Below are 21,831 nucleotides of genomic sequence, written 5' to 3'. Positions count from 1 at the left end.
ATCTGAGCTCACTCTTCCCAGAAGATGAGGTGGTATAGAGGGAAGTATGCTTCCTGGTGGTGTGGGAGTAAGGAATATTTGTCTTTCTGTTCTTGCTCAATCTTTCAACTAAATAGACCTTTGTAAAATCCAGTCAAGGTTACTCAGTTAAAGAGAACTGGGGTATTAATCACTGGCAGCTAACAGTAGAGGGAACATATTGAGGATGAAGATTGAAACCATTAATATTAGATAGGAAAGAGATAACTCCCAGCTCTTCAGAGGCAGCCCCTAGAGCACTAAGGGGAAGATGTAGCTGGACTTAACTCTGATGGAGTGAAGTTAGAGCAATTGCTACAATAATCGTTATCTTATTACATGTGAGTCTGTCATTTGCATTTTTTATTCCAGTCTGATGTAATAAAAAGTGTTGACTTTGGGGTCAGAGGACCTGGCCTCTGACCATTGCTAACCTGTGTGGCCTTGAGGAAGTCAACCTCCCTGGACCTCAGTTTCCTCTCTGTAAAATAAAAGTGTTGAACCTCTGACCTGAAATGAAATGACCTCTGAGTTCCTCTCCAGATCTAAATCTACAATGATATGATATAAATAGCAATACCTTTCTCCCTTCTTGAAAAATCACCAAAGGCTTCTTCCTTTTTTTGTTGTTAAAGGCACCAGACACCTCTTCTGACAAAAGTCCTCATGTCAAAAAATTGGGCACCTGATTAGCCATCCCCAGCAGCATATAAAGAAATATGACACCAGTACTGCTTAGAATTGTGAATTGGGATGTAAAGTTAAATGCTTCCAGTGACACTGGCTTGGGAAGCAACTCCTACTATAATTCTATAACTAATCCTTGGAGAGTTCTTCATTTTAGGCCAAAATCTGCATCCCTATGGCATCCACTCAGTCCTAACTCTTGTCTACAGAGCTATTCAGAAGTCTAATCTCCTTCATGTCACGTCATGTCTCTTTCCCGTGACAGCCCTTTAAGTAATAACTGTCATTGTCCCCTCTTATGTATTATCAACTTATCTAAGCTAGAAAGCCCAAGTCTCCTGGGTGGTGGCGGTGGAAAGTCACCATTTCTTAGACTCCAGGAATCTTGTTTGGAAGCCCCATGACTATGGATTAAAATTTCTCTCTCAAGTGCTAGATCAGAACATTCATTTTTATGAAAAATTGTGTAACACAATGGAGCTTTTACAAAGAAGAAAAGAATCACATATATACAAACACACTCCCAAACTTGTAGGAGATATGATTCCCCTTCCACACTGCACCACCTTCATTTCTGGGAAGGGGAAGAGAATTAGGTTCATAGCTTATTTTGGTTCCCATAGAGCACAGTTCCAGGACCAAATGCAACCCTCCCCCTTGCCCTTGAGTCCCTGGCACCCTGGCTTCTCTGGGTTGCCACGGTGTATTGGCTGGCTATACCATCCCACTTGCAATCTTGGCTCAAAGACTTCCATGGTTCAAACTCCTGTTTTCCCCAATCCTGTGGGGAATCATCTCCCGCACTTGAAATTGCAGAGAAAGAACAGAAACAAACACCATCAGGCCCTTTTCTCAGAACTGGGGTAAAAAGAGAGAAGGGGAAGGGTAAGTCCCTTCTCTCACTGGTTCAGTCCATTGAGAGAAGCAGTTAGGAGGACAGTCAGTGGTGGAAAGAGAACAACCGGGGTCAGTATCACCGCTTTTAAAGACAAAGATGGACAATCAAAGAAGCTACCCCCCCCCCACCCACTCCTGTGGTAGGGACTCAGAGCTTCATGTTAGGCAAACTGAACAAACTCAAAGCTAGGTTATAAATTATAATGATAAATTCCTTTGCTAGATTGAAAACTCCTTGAGGGCAGGGAATATGATTTCAATATGATTCCAAATAAGAACCAGGAGAAACCTAAGAAAGGTTTGAAAATGACTCCCCCTGGGTCTGAACATTTCCTCCTATATGTTACAGTCCATTGTAATCTTTGTGTCTTTACCATAACACATGTGATTTGACATCTTTATTTGTCATGAAGAGTGGAATTCTCTGACATTAAAAATGTGAATTTGCAAAAATATATTTTTTAAAATCCCCCTTGTGATACCTTCTTTACAGGCTGCCTAACTTTCCTACCCCTAGGTCTGGCTTCTGCTCAGAGCCCAGTAGAATTTTGCACATAATAATTTAATTAATTAATATATTTGCTGAAGATTATTTGTCTTAAAATGGAGTGGAAGCTGAGAGACTTTCTGATGAGATTTTCACAAGTCCCCAGTGCTATGAGTAAACATAACCTCTTAAAAAAGGAAAGGAATGTTTTTGACAAATAGTGGAAATTTATCTATATCCCTTCTCTGTATTTCTGATATTTTACAGACAGCAATAGAATATCTAGCTTATTCCTAGTGTACTGATGCATAAGAGTAACAAAACCTAAATGTCTTGTATCTTCTATTTCTACAATTCTCTCCCTATCTTTACATACTCTTCTGCCTTTCAATCTATCTTAAATATTCTTTAATTATATCACACTGCAGATCAAGATGTTTATTTTCATGCTCTCCCCATACCTCTAGTCCTTCCATTACTTTCTAGCCAATGACACTTTGCAGCCCTCTCTACAGTCCTCACCTAGAACATAGTCCTCAAATTAAAACACACACACACATACTTAAATTTCTTTTTAAAAAAATCTAAATGCACACAGTATTCAGAGAGACATTGAAGAAATCACAAGGATTTTATATCTTTCTTTTCTCACCATTAAACTAACTCTAACTCCATAGTAGAGACAGAATTTACACAGGGAGAACAATTTTGTGACTTTAATGAACCAAACTTGGTTCATTAAAAAATAAAAATAAATTAAGTAATGCCTAGGGGAATAGACTTGTGACTTCATTGATACAGGGGATTACCTCTATAAATTCACTTTCTCTTTAATTTATAGTCTTAAAGTTCTGTGTGTCTCTAGTCCCTGGAGTTAAAACAGGACCACTAAATCATACATAAGAATCCCTACAGACTTTATATTGACTGAGAAAACCATATGTTAATATCATCTTTGTTCTCTTGTATTTTGATTTATTTTGTTACCTATTATTTCCCAATTACATTTTAATCTGGTTTGGGATGTTCGTTGTTATCTCTGCCCTAAAGTACTAAGAGATTAAGTGACTTGCTAAGTAAAGGTCATAATCAGTAGAACCTAGGTCTTCCTGGCTCTGGGGGTATCTCTTTCTTTCCACCATTCTATGCTATCTCTAATGGAAATATCTATCACAATTAATATCATTTTTAGGATAATATTTTACTGTTTTCTCAATTACATCTAAAAATAATTTGTAACATTCATTTTTTTTAATTTTGAGTTCTGAATTCTCTTCCTCCTTCCCTAAGATGGTAAAGCAATTCCATAAAGGTTATACATGTGCAATCATGGAAAACATATTTCCATATTAGTCATGTCTAAAAGAAAACAGACAAAAAAACACCATAAAAAAGTGAAAAATATTATGCCTTGATCTTCATTCATGGAGTGATCAGTTCCTTCTCTGGAGATGGAGAGCATTTTTCATCATGAATTCTTTTGAATTGTCTTAGATCATTGTATTGCTGAAAAAAAGCTAAGTCCTTCACATTTGATCATTGTACAATATTGCTGTTACTGTGTACAGTGTTCTCCAGGTTCTGCTCACTTCACTTTGCATCAGTTCATGTAACCCTTTCCAGGTTTTTCTGAAATCCCCCTACTCATCATTTCTTATAATGGAATAGTATTCCATTACAATCACACAACTTGTTTAGCCATTCCCCAATTGATGAATATTCCCTCAATTTCCAAATCTTTGCCACTACAAAGAGAGCTTCTATAAATATTTTTGTACAAGTAAGTCCTTTTCCCTTTTTTAAATCTCTTTGGGATACATAGCTAGTAGTGATATTGCTGGGTCAAAGGATATATACAGTTTGATAGCCCTTTGGGCATAGTCCAAATTGCTCTCCAGAATATTTGGATAAGTTCATATCTCTACCAATAGTGCCTTAGTGTCCCCATTTTCCCACATCCCCTCCAATATCTATTATTTTCCTTTTGTGTCATATTAGCCAATCTAATAGGTGTTATGTGGTACCTGAGAGTTGTTTTAATTTGCATTTTTCTCATCAATAATGATTTAGAGCATTTTTTATATGACTATAGATAGCTTTGATTTCTTCTTCTAAAAACTACCTATATCCTTTGACTATTTGGCAATTGAGGAATGACTTGTATTCTTACAGGTTTGAGTCAGTTCTCTATATATTTGAGAAATGAGGTCTTTATAAGAGACAGTTAAAAAAAATTTTTTTTCGAGCGTTCTGCTTTCCTTCTAATCTTGGTAGCCTTGATTTTGTTTATGAAAACCCCTTTTTTAATTTAATATAATAAAAATTATTCATTTTACATCTTGTTAAGCTCTCTAATTCTTGTTTGGTCCTAAATTCTTCCCTTATCTGTAGATCTGATAAGTAAACTCTTCCATGTCCACCTAATTTGCTTACAGTATCACCCTTTATGTCTAAACCTTGCACCAATTTCGACCTTATCTTGGTATATGGTGTAAGATGTTGGTCTATATTTAGTTTCTGCCGTACTGTTTTCCAGGTTGCCCAGCAGTTTTTGTCAATAATGAGTTCTTGTCCCAAAACTTTGAGTCTTTGGGTTTATCAACACTAGAGTACTTAAACACTTAACTGTGTGTCCTTGGGCAAGTCACTTACCCCCAGATTGCCCTGCCTTCCCCCCCTCCAAAAAGAAAAAAAATGAATTAGGCATCATTTCAGAACCTGGGCTTCAGTTGCCTTAATTTATAATGAGAGGGTTAGACTAGAGAAATTAAAAATAATAATAGTCACCATTTTAAGGGGCGGCTTGGTGGTGCAGTGAATAGAGCACTGGCCCAGGACTCAGGAGGACCTGACTTCAAATCCAGATTCAGACACTTGACACACTTACTAGCTGTGTGACCTTGGGCAAGTCACTTAACCCCAGTTGCCCTGCCTTCCCTCCCTCCAAAAAGAAAAAAAAAACAACCAAACACTAGACTAGTATGGTCATTTAATACTGTGTATTGTGTACCAAATCTATTCCACTGATTCACCACTCTATTTCTTAGCCACTACCAGATAGTGTTGATGATTATATTATAATAATATAATATAATATAATTATAATGCAATTTTGAGATCTGGTATGACTAGGCAATATTTCTTCACATTTTTTCCACAGATTCCCTTGATGTTTTAACCTTTTGTTCTTCCAGATGAATCTCATAATTACTTTTTCTAGTTCTACAAAGTAATGTTTGGTGTTTGATTGGTATAGCACTGAATAAGTAGATTAATTTAGGTAGAATTGTCATTTTATTATATTGGCTCTGCCTACTCATGAGCAATTATGTTTTTCCAGTTGTTTAGACCTAACTTATTTGTGTGAAAAGCATTTTGTAACTGTGTTCGTATAGTTCCTGGGTTTGTCTTGGCAGGTGGGCTCCCAAGTGTTCTATGTTGTCTGCAGTTATTTTAAATGGAACTTCTCTTTCTATCTCTTGCGACCGAACTTTGTTAGTGACATACAGAAATTCTGACGATTTATGTGATCTCATTTTATATCCTGCAACTTTGCTAAAGTTGTTCATTATTTCAACTAGATTTTTAGTTAATTCTCTAAGTATATCACCATATTATTTTGTTTCCTCATTGCCTATTCCAATTCCTTCCATTTTTTTTCTTCTTTTATTGTTATACTTAACATTTTTAGCACAATATTGAATAATATTGATGATAACAGTCATCCTTCCTTTACTCCTGCTCTGGATATGCTTCTAGTTTATCCCTATTGTAGATAATGCTTGCTGGTGGCTATATGTATGTATAACTTATAATTTTGAGAAAAGTTCCATTTGTTCCTTGCTCTCTAGAGATTTTTTTTAATAGTAATGAGTATTGTATTTTGTCAAAAGCTTTTTCTGCAAATATTGAGATAATCATATGAGTTCTATTGTATTGTTCCTGATATGGTCATGATAATTGCTCATAATTTTCCTAATATTGAACCAGTCCTGAATTCCTGGTATAAATCTCACTTGGTTAATAGTGCATGATGCTTGTGATAGATTTAAAATTTTAAATTTTTACATCAATACTCAATAGGGAGATTGATATATTGTTTTCTTTCTGTTTTCATTCTTTTTAATATAAGCATCAGCACCATATTTGTGTCTTAGAGGAATTTAGTAGGACTGATTCTTTGCCTATTTTTTGAAATAGTTTATATAATATTGGAATTAATTGTTCTTTAAATGTTTGGAAGAATTCATTTGTAAAGCCATCTGGTCCTGGGGACTTTTCTTAGGGAGTTCATTGCCTATTCTGTTTCTTTTTCTAAGATGGAGTTGAGTATTCTATTAACTCTTTTGTTAACCTGCGTAGTTTGCATCTTTGTAAATATTCATCCATTTTGCTTAGATTGTCAGATTTATTGGCATACAATTGGACAAAATAGCTCTCAATAATTGCTTTGATTTCCTTTCCATTGGTGGTGAATTTATCCTTTTCATTTTTTATACTGATAATATGGTTTTCTTCTTTTTTAACATCTTTTTAAGTGAAATATAACTAGGCATATTATTGTAGATGGATGGCTCTGTAATCTTAATCTGACCTACCGGGATAATAAATTGCTATTTTATTGGGAATATAGACCCTGGGTTGTATACATAAAGCCATGCTTAAAAGGGGATAAGAGTATGGGAATATAAACTATAAATGTTCCTAGTCTATTTTCTCATCTGTAAATTGAGTGGGCTGAATTAGATGATCTCTAAAGTTCCTTCTAGTTCTAAAAACCTTATTAACTCTGCAACTATTTTATTGGCAATTTTCTAATATATAATTTTTCTTCAATTGCTATAGACATCTTTGGTGTTTTGTGTGCAGAAATACAATCACCTAAAAGCAATTCTGTGTCAGTTTCCCTGTCACTGCCTCTCAATTGGTCCTTCCTGTTTTAAGCTGGAAAGAATGGTTATAATCATTCCGTGACCCCATCACAGCTTAATCACAGCAATCAGTGACCTGCTCTGTTCTTCATCCAAAATGCCAGGTGGCCCAAGATGAATCATGTGATCCTCACTCAAGATAGCCACTTGGAAGTTTACTCTGTCACAGACCATCCCTTAAATCCTCCCTTTCATTTCCTTTCTGTCTGAATTACAACCAAAATTCCACTAGTTTGTGATGACACTTGGACGAAGGCTTCTATGTATCCCCAGGTTGAGCTCCTGGGAATCATACTTCAAAGATGACTGCTCCACTAAGTAAAGAGAATTGCACAGCTGGCCAGAGCACTGATATGGGCTAGGTAATGTGGAGATAGTGACCAGGAATGTCATTCCCTCATCCTTCTTTATGGTCCTGTCTTTTTTCAACTTCACTCTGGACACAGAGCTCTCCCAAATCCTTTACCTTTCTTCAGTATAGATAATTAAAAGTAAGTGTTGAGGCCAAAGGTCACTATGCTGTATTTGAAAGAACTCTAGAGTTCTTTAGAGCTTTAAAGTAGGAGAACATGGGTTCAAATCTCAGCTCTGGCACTTACCATCTGTGTGACTAACTCCTTTGGGCCTCAAGCTTCTTATCTAAAATCAGAAGACTGGAATTGTTTTTTGTTGTTTAATCGTGTCTAACTCTTTGTGACCCATTTGGGGTTTTCTTAGCACAGATTCTGGAGTAGTTTGACATTTTCTTCTCCAGTTCATTTTACAAATAAGGAAACTGAAGCAAATAGGGTTAAGTGACTTGCCAGGGTCAACACAGTTTGTAAGTGTCTGAGGCTAGATTTTAACTCAGAAAGATGAATCTTCCTGACTCCAAGCCCAGCACTCTATCCACTGTGCCACTTAACTAGATATCTTCTAAGGTCTCTTACAACTCTGAATCTATCATGTACAAGCCTATATCAGATTGTATGCCATCTTGGGGAGGGGGGTGGAGAGGGAGAGAGAAGAAAGTTTAGAACTTAAAATCTTATCAAAGTGAATGTTGAAAACTTTTAAAAATTAAATTTAAAATATAAAAATTAAACCAACTTTGAATCTATGATCCTATGACTAGCCATGCTCAAAAGCCAGGACTGGTTCTGGTTGTATTTAACAAGTAGCTACAAGCTGTAGAAGCATCCCCATGGATGAGAAACATCATATCTTCCTCTGAACATCTGTGCTGCGAAACATCTTTCCAGCTCTTCCCTTGTTCCTGTGAAATCATTACAAATGAACTTTCTTGAGCGGCCAGGTAGCACAGAGTAAGAGCACCAGCTCCAGTGTTGGGATGACCTAGAGGTCAAATCCCGGGCTCAGACACTTAGCACCCACCCAGAAACACCTGGCCGTGTAACCTTGAGCAAGTTACTTAACCCCAATTGCTTTAAAAAAAAAAACAAATGAACTTTCTTAAATGGACCCAAGGAATCTGGTGGTTTTTGGAGTTTGGGCCTATAATAGATTGTTAGAGACAACATGATACAGAGTTAGAGTTCTCTTTCCAGAGATTGAGTTCTGAACTTCTATACAGAAAGACCTAAGTTCAAAATCTATCTCAAAACACATCAACTTTGGACTTTAGGCAAGTAAATTAATGTTCCCAAGTCCCAGTTTCTTTACCTGTAAAAAAAGCACCAAGCTCTTAGGATTATTGTGAAGATCAAATGAGATAATATATGAAAGCATTTTGAAATCCATAATGTATGGTAAAAGAAAAAAGGTTATTATTATTGTTAAAGTTGGAAAGGACTTCTGCAGCCATCTAATCCAACACCTTTATTTTACATATGAAGAAACTAAGGCCCAGGTACCCGAGGTCACACAAGTAGTAAAGAGCAGACCAAGAATCATTGGTTCTCTGATGCCAGATCCAGTATTTTTTCCATGCCACCTCACCAACTCAATCTCTGGAATTTTATAGAAGAAAAAACTATGGTTCAGAAAGGAAAATGATTTGCCCAGAATCACACAACTACATAGTAGTAAAGCTAGGATTCAAACACAGGTCCCTGACTCCTAGTTCAAGACTCTTACTACTGCAGTAGAACAGAAATCCTATAAATGAAAGCATTTATCAATGTTTCCATCACCCTTAAACCTCATCTTAAAAGTCCTTTTAGAGCTCCAAATAGAACACCCTCATAAACAGCAGCCCTCCTTTATAGTTTTACTAAGTATTTTGTGGGTATTCACAGGTACCAAGGGGTACCAAGTCTACTACTGCCATAAAATTGTTCTCTGCTTTGGGAAAGCTCAGGAAAGCCAAGAACCGAGACCAAACTTCACTTAAAATGAGCAGCTTCCAATCTGCCTGATTTCCAAACCTCATCCTATAGTATGGGCCACAGATCTGTCACAGTATCTCAAATGGACTGGTCCTACAGCTTCAAGAAGGGTAATGAGCTAAGAAGCAACAAGTCTATACTTACCAAGGCAAGCCTCAAAGCCAAGACCCAGTGAAATTCTCTTCCTTCAAGAGCATTCAGTTAAGCAGAGTTTGGTTTAAACAGGCCCCTTAGAAAGGGGGTTGAGGAATCATTGTGTGTGTGTGTATGTATGTATGTATACTTTTTTTGAGAGACTGTTTTCTAAAGTTGATATTTTGGATTATTCATGTGAAACAGTCTGATGTTTGGAACACCTTTCTCAATAAAAAAATATTGAACTAGGAATTTAAAGAGGAAAAAAAACAAAGTGTGTTGAAGGTGGGTCATCTTTGAGAGAAAACAACAAAATGGAGCAGATTTTCCAAGCCCAGTTTTTCCTGGCACAAGGGAAGGAGAGGGCTGGTTTTCCTCTCTTCCTGCCTCCTTCTCCCCTGCTATAGAAAATACAGGAAGCAGATGAGATCTGTAACAGTAGAAACCACAGGAGTCGGTATCCTAGCAACGATATCTACACAGCATCAGAGGATGTCAATTTGGGCTCTTCCTGTCTCCTGGTGAAGTGACTTATCTGTAAGTGGCTTTTTGCCTCAGGTCCTTGAAAGGCCATAGATTTGTGGCAGAAAAAAAAGGTTTGTTCTCACAATTTTTTAAAAGTCTAACGAACAGTTTAAAAGCCAAATGTCTGTTATCTTGATTATTGATGTAAAACCAATGAGTACAAAGTCTAGTGCAGGGATATTAATGATGTTTATGAGTTAGACTAGAGGGAGGTAAGTAAATGTTTCTAGGACTGTGTATTATTCTCCCAACGAGGAAACCAGAAGCCTACAATCATTTATCAAAGTTCCCAGGGGGCAATGAAAATGTGTTATCGTGCCCATATAGTTGTAGGTTTGCCTTTGAATTCAGGTCAGAGAAGCAGACAGTTAGCACTGAAAGGGACCTTAGGGGTCATCGAGTCCAACATCCTCGTTTTATAGATGAGGAAAGAAATAAGTGACTTGTCCAGAGTCCCACAGTAAACATGAGATGGAACTGGGATTTGAACACAAATCTTCTTTAGTCCAGATCCAGGGCTCTATCAGCTGCCCTGCACAAGTCACAGTTTTAAGTCTCTCAAAATAAGTCATTTTTTTCCCCTGATTTTTGGTCAGAAGCTTTCTCAGCCTAGCTTACTTCAGTTTAAATCCGTTAATGCAACAAATAATTTCTGAGCATCTACTCCAATCAAAGTCCTAAATTGGACAGGGTGGGGGGAAGAGCTAAAAGTTCTCTGGTCTCTTGGGGAGTGCATGATCTAGTGAAGGAGCTGACATATATGTAAGAATACATGTCACAATACAAAGTACATGAAAGGCATGATGGGTAGAGAGTCAACCCCAGAGTTAAGAAGACATAGATTTAAGTCCCACCCATATCTGCCAAATAATGGTTGTATGATCCTGGGCAAGTCACTTGATCTCTGTGTCCAGAGTGCTCTCTAGTCTAAAACTAAACAGCAAAGAAGGGGCTGAGCTGCATTGGCAGAAGAAACCCCTCTCTGGAAACTCTCTAAACAGGTAAAGTCACAAATATGGCAGTATAGAGAAAGATAGGTAGGTAGAAAGACAGTCAGAGATAGAAGATGGATAGATAAACCAGACAGGTAGGCAGATAGGTAGATAGATAGATAGATAGATAGATAGATAGATAGATAGATAGATAGATAGATAGATAGATAGATAGATAGATAGATAGATAGATAGATAGACATATGTATGTATATATTTATACATACACACACTCAAAGTAGAATGTGCTAAGCACATGAGAGACAGTCATTGGAGTCATTAAGTTTTATAGCTAGGAGGCCCCTAGAATACTATGGAATCTAGTTTAAGGGATAAGAGAATCAATCATAAAATCATAGATCAAGAGAGAGCTTAAAGGGACCTCAGAGTACATCTAATCTAACCTGTCCACTTTACAGATGAGGATAATGAGGCCCAGGGGAATTTAATGACTTGTCTAAGGTCACACAGATTGTGAGTCTAAAACATGGGGTTTGAAACCAGGTCCTCTCACTCCAGAGCCAGTGTTCTTTCCATTTTATGAGGAAGCAAAATTTGAGGCATTCCTTGAAGGATAGGTTATGTTTCAAGCAGGAGAAAAGGCATTTCAGGCATAGGGAGACAGTAAGAACAAAGGCATGGAGGTGGGTGAATACATGACACTTAATGGGCAGTTTGGCTGAAAGTTTGAAATATGTAAAGGAGTAGGGTATGACACAAGCTTAGAAACATTAAATGGGAGCAGATTATGGATGGTCTTGAATGCCAGGTTCAATTAATCAGTCAATCAACAAGCATTTATTAAACCCCTGATGTGTGCCCAGCAGTGCATTAGGCAATAGGGATACAAAGACCAAAAACAGGGGGGAAAAGTAGCTTGGATTAAAAGGATTTAGACTTTATTTACTAGGCAATTAGGAAAACATGCAAGGCTTGGAAGCAGAGAAGGTGATATATAATCATGTCTACATTAAAACAATGATTTGTCATTGATGGGTAGAATAGAGAGGGAAATTCTGAAGCTTTTCCAACAAGATTCTTTCCACATTCTCGTTTTAATGGAAAACATGGCTTTTCCCTAAGAATACCACATCCTTGGAAGCCTTCTCTAGTATTGGTCACTCCTCCCACCCCACCCCCCAACTCACACAGCCAAGGAGTGGTGAACATACTCCATAGGCCCCATCTCTACTTCCAGGCCATCACTCAGTGAACATTTCTTCAGTATGTTTGCACTACTCTCTCTCTCTCTCTCTCTCTCTCTCTCTCTCTCTCTCTCTCTCTCTCTCTCTCTCTCTCTCTCTCTCTCGTTCTCTCTCTATGTCTCCCTCTCTCTCCTTCTCTATGTCTCCCTCTCTCTCTATGTCTCCTTCTCTCTCTCTCTCCCTCTCTATGTCTCTCTCTCTCCCTCTTTCTCTCTCTCTCCCTCTCTCTCTGTCTCTATCTCTCTCCCTGTCTCTGTCTCTCTCTGTCTCTGTCTTTATCTCTGTCTCTCTGTCTTTGTCTCTCTGTCTGTCTCTCTGTCTTTGTCTCTCTCTCTGTCTCTATCTCTCTGTCTCTGTCTCTCTCTGTCTCTCTCTCTCTCTCTCTGTCTCTCTGTCTCTCTGTCTCTCTCTCTCTCTCTCTCTGTCTCTGTCTGTCTGTCTGTCTGTCTGTCTGTCTGTCTGTCTCTCTCTCTCTCTCTCTCTCTCTCTCTCTCTCTCTCTCTCTCTGTCTCTCTCTCTCTTCCTCCATCTTTGTGATCTTCTACTGATCTCAAGGTCATTCTCCAAGCTTTTTAAATTACTTTAGGCTCTGGTTAATAGTCTTTCTCTACATCTTATTTCTTGCCATTATCCATAGGACCTTCAGTAATTCATGGTAACAATCCCCTAGTATGACATGACATTTCAATACCTCAGTTCAATAGGCTCCTTCTCCCTCCATCTTCAGTCACACAACACAGTCACCTCCTAGATTTCACTGTACCTTTTACTCAGACCACTCTTAAATCCAGAATACTGAAATTTGATTCCCTAACCACAAACTTCATAAACAAAATTACAGAGTCCTGAACTGGGGATTGGAACTTAAAGAGTTTTTAGAGCTTATTGGAAAAGTCACACCAGTGTCCCTTCTGTCCCTTCCCCACCAATGCACTCATACACAGACAGATTGTTGTAGACAGGGCACATAGCAAATTGGCCAGTAAGGCTGAAACATAGAGTACATGAAGTGGATTGTGTTAAATCAGTTTAGAAAGTTATGTTGCAGTGAAGTTGTAAAGGATTTAAAATGTCAAACAGTAATTTACATTTTATCCTAAAGCCAACAGGGAAACACAATTGAGCTTCTGGAGTTATGTGGCCAGAGCTTGGCTTTAGGAATATCAATTTAGCAGCTGGGTGAAGAATGGATTAAAGAGAGGGAAGCAGGAAAAACAATTAGGAGGTTACTTCTGTAAGCCAGGAGAGAGGTACTGAACTGATGCAAAATGAAGCGAGCAGAAGCAGAACATTGTATGCAGTAACAGCAATATTGGAGTGAAAGACTTAGCTACTCTGATCAATACAATGATCCAAGACAATTCCAAAAATGAAAAATAACTATCTACATCCAGAGAGAGACCTGATGCACTCTGAGTACAGATTGAAGCATACTTTTTCACTTAAATGTTCTTGCTTTTTTTCCTTTGGCACATGACTAATATAGAAATATGTCTTGCATGATTTCACATGAATAATTGATACCATATTGCTTACCTTCTCAATGGGTGGAGAAGAAGTTGGAGGAAGGGAGAGAATTAGGAACCCGAATTTGTTTAAATAAATGTTAAATTAAATAAAATGTAATTATTTTTAAAATAACATGTGCAAAGGTTATTTTTTTTAAAGAAGGGATGTGATGTCCTAGCTCTCCTCCTGCACCTCTAACTATATACCTTATGCACCTCCCTCATTCCTGTCTTTTGCTTTTCTTTCTAGAGATAATTGGGATTAAATAATTTACCCAGGGTCGTAAATATCTGAGGATGGATTTGAACTTAGGTGCTCCTGACTCTGTGGACAGTGTTCTATCCATGGTGCCACAGAGCTACCCCTCCTACTCATCTCTCTAAACCCCTTAATTTGGGGTTAATTTAATTCCCAAATGCCTCTACTTGAACGACTTCTCTTTTCTTTCTATATTCTTTCATATAGCAATCTCATTAACTGCTTTGGATTCAGCTATCACCTCTATACAGTGGTCTCCCAAATCTCTGCTTCCAAATCCTAAATTCTAGAATCCAGATCACCATCCCTGTTTGTCCCTAAAACATCTCCACCTTGAAGTTCCATTGCTACTGTAAACTGAACATGTCTCAAACCAAGCCCATTAACTTTCCATCTAAACTCACTGCTCCTTCTGCCTTTAATATTTCTATTTGGCATCATTAACACATTCCTGGATTGTGACAATAGCTTTCAATGGGGTCTCCCTGCATCAACCTCCCTCTATTCTAGTCCATCCTCCACTGGGCAGCTTAGGGAGCAAGAAGAGGGAAGAGAACTATCACAGAGCACCGAGAAGGAATAATCAGAGCTAAAGAAAGAGAGCCCAGGAAATCGCATCAGAAAGGCAAAAAGGGTACAATTGAGAGAAAGTTAGAGAGAATGTCAAGAAGGAATGGGCAGCTAGGTGAGTGGATAGAGCATTGGGTTTGAAATCAGGAAGATTCATTTTCATGAGTTCAAATCCAGCATTGAACACCTACTAGCTGTGTGACCCTGGGGAAGTCATTTAATCTTGCTTGCCTCTGTTTCCTCATCTAAAAAATGTACTGGAGAAGGCAATGGTAAACTCCAGTATCTTTACCTTTCTTACCCCAAAATGGGATCACAAGGAGACTGAAATGACTGAACAACAATGATAATCAAGAAGATGTTCAACAATGTAAAATGCTTCTGAGAGGGCAAATAGATGAAATGAGAAAACCCACTAGATTTGGTCATTAGTGGGGTAGTAAAAGCAGAAATAAGGAAAGGAAAGAGTAAAAAAAATATATTATTCGATTTTTGGAGGATTTGGACTGAAAGGCATTCAGCTGTGCTGGAAAGGTAGCAGAGGTATGGAGCTGCCCACGCCTTTTGGTTATATTGGCAATTTTCTTGGTTGTTTAGCTAGCTTCAAAATGTTCTTTTGCCTCTGGTAAGTTTAATGGCAGAGCATTGAGAGATCTGGAATACCTAGTTTGTGAAGAACCTCAGGGACAGGGAGTTCGGGTAATGATTAGAGTTTGGCAAGAGATTTAGGCTTGTGGTCAGAATGATTGAGGAGCTGATGAAAACAGAAGTAGAGTGTGCATGGCTCACAGAATCATAGAACCAAGACCTGGAAGGGAACTCAGAAGTCACCTCGTCCAACTACTTCATTGTACAGATAAGGAAACTGAGACTGGGGGAGGGCAAGTGTCATACCAGGAGTAAGCCCAAGGTCGCACAGGTGGTAAGCATCCTAGGCAGGATTGGAACTAAGGTCATCTAAATCCACACTCATTGCTCTTTCTACTTTGTTAAAGAGCTTGAGGGGTACTCAGACATACATTCTGGGTAGTCTGTGAATGAATGGAGATGTGGACCCCCACAATGTCAGGTTTGCCCCTGGGATGAACCTTGATTTAAACTCCTGTGGAGCTAGGTACTCCCAGCTTATGCAGCTATAGAGACATTGTGTTTCTAATGCTCATGGTGCCCTCCCCATGGAGCATGTCCAAAATTCTGGGAACTGATGAAAGAACCTTATCTGATATATAAAGGCTCATCATTGTTCTGAGATCCCATCATAGTCACCACTCAGGAAATGCAAGCACCAGCTTGTGGGGAATGAAGAGGTTGAAGCAGCATGAAATATAAAACTCATGGGGCAGCTGGGTGGCACAGTGAATAGAGCACTGGCCCTGGAGTCAGGAGGACCTGACTTCAAATCTGGCCTCAGACACTTTTACTAGTCGTGTGACCTTGGGCAAGTCACTTAACCCTAATTGCCCTGCCTTCCCCCTCCAAAAAGACAAAAAAAGAAATATAGAACTCGACACAGGGCTTTGAATGTGACCGAGTGGTGACTTTGTGTGTAAGACACTGAACAGAGCTACAAGCAAGTTCTGAGGTATGGACCAGGGGAGCCCAGCCTCACAAAGACTTCCATACAGTATTTTTTTTTTTGCAGAAATAAAGCGAACAGTAACAATATCTGACAAAAGGAAACCTTGGCAGAGATATCATCTTCCAGATGGTTTAGTCAGCGTACATATGTCCCAAAGAACCAATACATATTTGTCCTCTTGCTCCTGTATCATTCATAACTGGTACTGCAAATAGCATGATGAGGCAATGAGAATGTGTCACAACATTTCACAGCAGAGGCTGTAGCATTTTACAACATATGGCTTTTACCTCAGCAAAGGGAACGGCAGCCCCAAAATGAAGTCGGGGTAATGTACCCTGATTAACAACTAGGTATTCTGGGACTTGCCAGGCATAAAATAGGGCATGTTTTCTGCAGGTTTAGTCTTCTGCAGTTCACTTGCTTGGGATGGCAAATACTGCCTTGATTTCATTAGACTCAATATGTTCATGTCCTACTTGCAGCGGAATAAACAAGGGTGGGTGGGGGATTGGGATGGCCTGGACACAGCTCAGAATGGGGCACGATTCAGAGTATGAAGGGACTTCAGAGGTCACTTAGTCTGACTTAATAAATATTTGTTCCCTTTGCTTCCCCCCTTATTAAATATCCTACTAAAAATCTGGGGGTAAACTATAGCATTCCTCACATATGTTTCCATCCCTCTCTGCATTTCAGTTCTTCCCCCACAAAACATTTTCTTTTCCAAAATCATCAGGCCTAATACAGAGGGATCCTCCTTCAAACTACTCAATGTTGCTAATACTTTTTATGAGCCCTACACTTACTAGCTGTGTGATCCTGGGCAAGTCACTTAATCTTGTTTGTCTCAGTTTCCTCTTCTTTAAAATGAGCTGGAGAAGGAACTAGTAAACTACTCCAGTATCTTTGCCAAGAAAACCCTAAAATAAGGTCATAAACAGTCAGACATGACTGAAATGAATGAACAACAACGATATCAAGAAGGTCCCTTGGTCCCAGAAGCAGGCAAAGGAATACTGAGTTAGATCACTGCCCACAGGTTTGAACTTTTGGAAGTGGCCTTACGGTATTTGCTCCTAATCTCTTAGAATTTACATAAGGTAAGGAATAGTTAGGATATCGAGGTGTACCTATCTCAGAGGTGAGAAATCCTCCCCATTCTAACAAATCAACCCTACCTCTTGAAAGATTCTTATTATAAGATTTCATTTTTCTAGGTCTGCTCAAAGACCAACTCTTTCACCATTGCCTGAAAAGTTGGTATTGACAGGGTTAACACCTTGGCAGCCAAATGCCCCCTAGGGGGTGATGATGGGTCAGAAAATGCTAATTAGACAAACTGAAAGGTCCAGGGATCTGCAGGTGGAACAGGTGGATATGTAACTAATGATCGTGAAAGGCTAATTATCCTTAACTACCAATTGGCCACCAGGTGTTCTAAGCCACATAAAAGAAAAGGTTGGGAGTACAACAGCTGGTGATGTGATAGAGACCGGGGTGATTCGACTTCATTACAAAACTTAGAAGAATACACTATAGCTTGATTTGAGCAATTGGTGGGTTTCTGAAAAAGTTTCAGCAAAGTGAGTTTTGGTAATTGGGATCCTAATCCTAAATGCCATGGGCAGAGAACTGGTTATTCAAAGAAACCCTGTGGTGAAGATATGGGGCATATTCATTCACTCAAATATTTAATTGAATGTTTGATATGAGCAAGACACTGGAGTCAGTCTCTTGGCTTAATGGTGTTTCTTATGAGCTAATTAAGTGTTTCCCCTGCTGGGTTCCATGAGCTGAGTAAGTCAATGTACCAGAAAGGAAACAGTGGCCCTATTAATAAATAGGGTAGGGATATTGGAGGTGTGATTCTTCAACCCAGAGGCATCTCCTCAAGGGTGTGTATGAAATTCACAACACTATACAGTTCCTCTGGATTTAGGCTTTTTGCATCTCCAAGAGTGTCCAACTGCAAATAAACTCTTGGATGGGTAATCTATTAATTTATTATCATCCACTAACAGGGCAATTAGGTGGCCCAATGTCTAGAACACTAGGTTTGGAATCAGGAAGGCTCATCATTATGAGTTAAAATCCAGCCTCAGACACTCCCCAGCTCTGTGACCCTGAGCAGGTCACTTAACCCTGTTTGTCTCAGTTTCCCCATCTGTAAAATGAACTGGAGAAGGAAATGGCAAACCACTCCAGTGTCTTTGCCAAAACAACCCCAAATGGAGTCACATGATAACAACAACAAATATCTAACTAGGGCTATGCATTTATCAGATTCATCAGACAAATGGTTCTTACCTTAAAAATCAAAGACGAATATAGGATCTTAGACCACTAAGTTTTAGCATGGGAAATCTCCTCTCCCTAGTGAAATTTCCCCTAATATTTCATAGTAGGATGAGTTCTTGATGCCTAAACCAGAGAATAATAAGCTGTAGCCAATTCTTCCAACCTAGAAAAGGTATGGCCTGACCAGATGACAATCTTCTGAGTACTACCTGATGTCACAGAGACCAAGCACCAGAAAGGTTGATTCAGGAATGATGATTTTTTTTACCATGGGAAACAAGCATTGATTAAGTATCAACTGTGTACCAAAGTACTTTATGAATATTACCTCATTTAATTCTCACAACCCTGGGAGGTGTTATTATACCTATTTTACAGTTGGGGAAAAGTGAGGCAGATAGATTAAGTAACCTTCCCAGGGTCACACAGCAAGTAAATATTCAAGACTGAGATTTGAACTTAGGTCTTCTTGACTTCAAGCATGGTGCTCTATCTTCTCCACAAATAAACAACTGTGTACTACAGTGTAGAGAAGATGTGATAAACCTTGATGGAGGGAATAATAACTGATGAAACCATAGACCTTTTGAAGTATTGAACCCTAAAAAAAGAAAATCTAGTCCACCAGTCTCAGGGGAGTGCTAGCAAATGACAAGATACTTTAAAGTTTAATCTGCATTATTAATATTCACTGTAGAGCAACTAGGTGGCACAGCATGCCAGACTTGGAGTCAGGAAGACCTGAGTTCAAATCTGCCCTAGGATACTTACTAGCTATGTGACCCTGGGCAAGTCACATAACCTTGTTTGCTTCTGTGTCCTCATCTATAAAATAAGCTGGAAAAAGAAGTGGCAAACTACTCTGGCAACTTTGCCAAGAAAACCCCAAATGTGATCACAGAGAGTCAAACTGACTGAATAGCAACAGTATTATTACTCCATCAGTTTTCCAAGTCTAGATTCTTGGCCAATTGCCAAACAATAAACCAAGTTTTACCTGTAGCATTTACTGGTTCCAAAGTATAAATGATCACACAGAAAATTTAACAATCAACTCTCTCAACTTCATAAGAGCTAGTTCTGGCACATCCCCAGTTCTCAAAACCCCTTTAGAACACTAAAAGTTTCTGAGAATCCCACAAAAAGCTTTTGTTTATGTGGGTTATTTGTAACAATATTTACTGAATTAGACATTAAAATGTCTTAGTATTATTACAAAAATTTAACCTCAGAGACTGTCTGAGTCTTCAGGACCCCCCCCCAGGATCTGAGAACCACACTATGAGAATTGGGGGGCTTTAGTCTATTTTTTTTCTTTTTGGAAGGGCAATTGGGGTTAAGTGACTTGCCCAAGGTCACGTGACTAGTAAGTGTTAAGTATCTGAAGCCGCATTTGAACTCAGGTCCTCCTGACTCCAGGGCCAGTGCTCTATTCACTGAGCAACCTAGCCACCCCTCTAGTCTATTTCTTCCGTAAAGGATGGGACTCCCCTACATTACTGATCCATGATCACTTGAACCTCTCTGGGCCTGAGTTGTCATCTGTAAAATGAAGGAGTCATATTCCAGGTTCCCTAAGGCCCCCTCTTTCTCATGTAGGTGATGTTCGTTGGGAAAGTTGTAGGATTGGGGTGGTGCCAGGATAAGATGAGTCCTACTGGCATCCACAGAAGGGCCCAGAGGATCATGAGACCGTCATAATACCTAAGGAGAGACTCTAGCTGTTATTGATACAAAGTACATATTCATTATCTCATTTTTATGCTCATAAACATAACCCTGTGAGGTAAGCAGAGGGAGGTATTATCTTCATTTTACATATGAGGAAAAAGAATGAGGAGAAGTTAAATACTTGCCCAAAATTGAAGAGTTGGAACAGGCTCCTTGGCAAAGATATTTCAATCTTGACAGCATAATGCAATAGGAAGAGGACTGTAATCCAGTTTCTGCCTACTTCCTCTTCAAGCCAGCTTTCTCATCTGTAAAAATGGGAACAGGGGCAGCTAGGTGATGCAGCAGATAGAGCACTGGCCCTGAAGTCAGGAGGACCCGAGTTCAAATCTAACCTCAGACACTTATCAGCTGTGTGAGCCTAGACAAGTCACTTAACCCTAATAGACTAAAAAAAGAAATGGCGATGATAGGCATCTATGATGCCTAATTCAGAGGGTTGTTATGAAAATATATGTAAAGCACTTTTGTAACCTCAAAGATCTGTTCCAAGATTATCATGCCTTTAGTTGGACAAATTGCTTCCTCTGTCTGGGCTTATCTCCTTTTCTATACAAATAAGAAGTTTGATTAACTAGCTCCAAAGCCTATGATCTAGAATCAAATCCAGTGTTTTCCACTGTGCCACAGCTGCCTCCTAAGCAAGAGGGATAGCAGTGTGGGAAAGACTTTGCCTGAGTTTGAATCTCTTCTTAGATACTTACTAGCTATGTGGTCTTGGGCAAGTTACTTACCCCTGTTTACCTCAGTTTCCTCATCTGTAAAATGAGCTAGAGAAGGAAATGGCAAAACCATTCCAGTATCTTTGCCAAGAAAACCCCTAATGGGGTCAGGAAAAGTAGGACATGACTGAAACAACCGAACAAAGCTGTGTGATCCTGGGCAAGTCAGTTAATTTGTCTGCCTCAGTTTCCTCAACTGTAAAATGAGGATCAAAATAGTACCTACCTCCCAGGGTTGTTGTGAGGATCAAATCAATCAAGATAATATTTGTAAAATGCTTAGCACAATGGTTTGGATATCATAGGCATTTAATAAATGATAGTTGCGGGGGGGGCTTTGTTTTTTCTGTTGAAGATAAGAGAGTAACATTGTGGAAAATGAGCCTGGACTTGGAGCCAGGTGACCAGCTATGTAAGCTCTCTTAGTCTCAGTTTCCTTTTCTGCAAAATAAGGGAAAAGATCATTCTTATACCACCTATCTCTCAATGTTACTGTGAAATGACTGGCAACTCAATTCTCCAAAGTTCTCAACTCTTCCTTCGGATACTTATTGACTACCTGCCTCATGCCAGTATGTAACCTTCCACAGTTTACCACCCATTTGAAGATGCAATCCCAAGCAGTGTAACTTCAAGCACTATACAAATATGCTGTTACCTTTGGCCAAGAATAGCTTATTTCTTGTTTTACATGATCACATATGTATAACCTATATTAGGAGGCAGATCATGGCTCAGTGGATAGAGGACTAAGCCTGGAGTCAGGAAGATTTGAGTTCAAATCCAGACTCAGACACTTCCTAGCTGTATGACCAGGGGCAAGTCATACTCCAATTGCCTGACAAAATGGATCCATTGAATCTACTGGAGAAGGAAATGGCAACCACTCCAGTAGCTTTGCCATGAAAATCCCAAATGGGGTCACAAAGGTTTTGAAACAATTAAACAACAATGTTA

Source organism: Petaurus breviceps, unplaced genomic scaffold (genome assembly GCF_028583685.1).
Source record: "Petaurus breviceps papuanus isolate PSGF00001 unplaced genomic scaffold, PetGlider_PUasm1.0 224, whole genome shotgun sequence".
Taxonomy (NCBI): domain Eukaryota; kingdom Metazoa; phylum Chordata; class Mammalia; order Diprotodontia; family Petauridae; genus Petaurus; species Petaurus breviceps.
Note: the sequence above shows the minus strand (reverse complement) of the source record.